A 3631-nucleotide genomic window follows, 5' to 3' on the forward strand; every position below is an offset into this window, starting at 1 on the left:
GCGTTGCCCAGACTCCCCTGGCCCCCAGAAACCCCAGTGTGCATCTCGCCGGTGGCTGAGCCTCCCCTCCCCGCCTGTCACTCATTTCCTCTCTGCACCCCAGTCCGCTGGCAGCTGGGCACCAGCTTCCTGTCCTCAGCACACCCTCCACGCCCCTCATGCTGTCCTTGTCCAGGCGAGCACAGGCCTGGCAGAAATTCTCAGTGGCCTTCCTCGCCAGGCCCCCTCTGTGCGGCGTCTGCAGACATTCTGCCCCCGTCACTGGCACCCCGCTCTTACTCCCTCCTCCCCCCTCCAGCCTCCCCCTCAGGATTTAACCCTTCGAAGGCCATTCCCCGGGCATTGCTTTCCCCCCCCCCCCCCCCCCCCAGCCTCTCCCTCAGGATTTAACCCTTCGAAGGCCATTCCCCGGGCATTGCTTTCTCACTGCTGTCCCCAGCTCCGAGCTGTCTCAGGAGCCCTTCACCTCTCTGGGGAATAACGATGTGAAGAAACACGCATCTGTAATGATGCTCCTGGACCGACCCCAGAATGCCTTCCACACCTGCCCTCTGCCTCGGCTGTGGGAACGCTCCATGGGCCTGGATCCCGGAGTGGGGACAACATGGCCGGCCCGCGACAGACATGCTGCGTCAGCCCCGAGTAAGCCTGTGCCAGTTACTTTTAAGTAAGCCCCAGACTTTTAAGTAACTGACCGACGCACTAAGCGACCAGTGAGCCCGGGGCCTGCAGAACCCATGGCCCCCCTCAGCGGGGAAGCCTGGGGGAGCCACGGCAAAGCCAGCAAATGACAGGCCAAGGAAACTAACGGGGTGCGGCCCGTGCAAAGATTCATTAGCTACTGGAAAGGAAGCGCTTCCTCTGAGGAGCAGAGGGAACGTGATTTCGTAAGAAGAGTTATTACGGGGAAAGGAAACCTGTTTTAGAAAGCGTCTGTTAATTCAAGAAAACGCGGACTCAGGGAAACGCGAAGCAGAGACGCATGGAGAGGCATCGGGCTGGGGCGACAGAGGCGTGGGTCCACGCCGGGTGACGCGAGGAGGGGACACGGGGCCAGGTGACAGCCGCGGGAAAGGCACACGGGCAGGACGACCAGCACGACACCGAAGAGCTCGCGTGGAAGATACGGGACGTTCTCGAGAGCAAGGAGGCAAAGGGCAGAGGTCACGCTGGTGAGAGGCTCCTGTGGGTTTGGCAGGGTGGCTCCTGTCAGACCGACACGTCTGCCAGCGGAGGCGACAAACTCGGGATGAAAGACTAGAGAGCAGCCCCATGGGTGCAGCCGCGAGGAAGCGAAGCAGGCGGGGTGGGCCCCGTCCAGCTGGCTGCCCCCGAGAGCCTCCCAGTTTGCAGGCTGGTGGGGCGCAGGACCCACGCTGGGCTCAGGGGGGCTGAAGGACGAGAGCGGGGCAGAGTCCGGAGGTCGGCTGACCACGTTAGAGCTGCCTGACACCCCCTGGGCTCTCCGTGAAAGCCCCCCAAGAACCGAGCTTTGGGGGCTGGGTGCCAGGTCCCAGGATGCGTACGATGCCCCGGAATGACTGAAGCCGGAGGTCAAACTGAGAGACCAGATAACAGAGCCTGAAAACAACACCCTGGGGACCAGGTCGACGCCCCGCCCGTAACTTTAGCCATTAGCACAGAACGGGGCGCTGCCCCGAGGGAGACGCAGAATCGGGAGTGTCTGCCGTCTCACGCACAAGGTCCAGCGTGCGGTAAAACCCGTCGATGTGGTAACGTGGCCCATGACCGACAGCACACACCGGTCGCCCGCGTCGCTGCCAGGCACGTCCGAGGCACCTCCCCGCCTTTGGAATCATCGACGTGAGTTCTCTCGCTAAGGCAGAAACGGACCAAAACCACCACCCACAAGATAGCGAGCACACCCTCACACGCTTGAAAGTCCAGCAGCGTAGTGAGCTCTCTGTGACCCGCATTCAAAGAGGTCGTGCTGAGGAGGGCAGCTGACTTCTCAGAAGCAGCGGCGGCCCGGGATGACAGAAAGCGGCCTGTCTGCAGTGCCAAAGGAGGAAAGCTGGCAACCAGCGTCGACGTGCAGGTCTACAGGGAAGAATAAAGAGTATTAGACGTGGCAAGTGTGAGGGCGAAGAGGAATTTAAAAACTTTGAGCTTTTTCACCTTCTTTAAAGGAGTGTGGACCGTTATGAGCCGAAAACAACTAATTGCGGGGGTTTATGACACACACGGTCATTGCGTGCCCAGCGTGGCAGAAGTCACGGCGGCGGATAAGTGAGACAGGTCGTTCTGACTCCACGTCACATGGCCCGGCCTTAGCTCAGGGGACACCCGACGTGTTCCGGATGAATCCAGCGTACGAATTCAACTCCTGGACATCTACTCAAAAGGAATTTAAAAGTGTGTCTACAAAGAGACCTGTACCAAAATGGCGGCTTTGATCGATAATCATAAACGACTGGACATGACTCGAGAGGCAGGGGAAATAAATCACGGAAAACCATCCAGGAATAAAGAGAAGAGAGAGGTGGACACACGCCACGAATCCCCAAAACGCGTCGAGCGAGAAGGGCCCGACGCGCAGAGCTCCCACGTCACCCACCGTGCCATCCGTGCAGAGTCCCAGAACGGACAAGAATGAAGCTGGGTGACAGGGCCGGGAATGGGAACGAGCGTGGCGCTGACTGGGGGCCGACGTGCGGGGGTTTTGGGGTGATGGAGACTGTGGTGGCCGGTCTGTGGGTGCACGCAGGTGCCAAAACTCACTATTAACTTTAATTAATTTTATTGTATATAAATCATATGTTGATAAAGTTTATTTTAAAAGAAAATGAAAAAAAAGTTAACTGAAAAGAAATCTGGAAAGATGAGCAGAGAACAGACGGGCGAAACATAAAACGAATTGCAAGATGGTAGACGTGACCCCGAGCACCCCGACTGCGTAACGGGACCGAAGGCACATGGTAGACGTGACCCCGAGCACCCCGACTACGTAACGGGATCGAGGGCACAGGGAAAGAGAACTTTGGTCTTGCTCATTCACTTAGTTACTTGATGCTCCCCCATTTCCATGGACCAAAGTGCACAAAAACGGACAAACAGACAAAACCCTTCTCTCCCGAGGATGGGCGTTCAGTGGGGTCACCAGGTTTTGGTTATGTCATGTCACTGATCGGTATGTGATTCCACGTGGATATTTACCAGAGAGGAGAGCCAGCAGCGTGCGGGCAGTTGGGCAGACGGGGTGTTCGGACGCCGGAGGGTACCCGTAACGCCTGGCGTAGGAGGGGACGGGCCCTCCGAAGATGGTTAAGTCAAAGGATTGGAAAGAATATTTCCCATGGACCTTTTCTGGGAACTAGAAGGCCTGGGAGACACACCTCAGCCCATTAATCAGCAGAACACCCGGGATGGGGAGGTTGTGATGGAAGATGGGGCAGCCCGGGACGGTCTGGCTTCAAGGTCGTCTCAGACACCCGCGTGGTACGGCGACAGCGCAGAACGCTGGGGCCACAGATAACTCTGGAGAGACAGAGCATGAGGGGCGGCGGTCATTACCAGAACAAGACCGTCCTCGGGGCGGACCAATGGCGCTAACAGAAATGTGGATTCGGTGTTCAGAAAAGACAGTCTCTGTGATCATTTAAAACAGAGC

This window comes from Pteropus vampyrus, unplaced genomic scaffold, assembly GCF_000151845.1.
Source record: "Pteropus vampyrus isolate Shadow unplaced genomic scaffold, Pvam_2.0 Scaffold405, whole genome shotgun sequence".
In the NCBI taxonomy this organism is placed as follows: domain Eukaryota; kingdom Metazoa; phylum Chordata; class Mammalia; order Chiroptera; family Pteropodidae; genus Pteropus; species Pteropus vampyrus.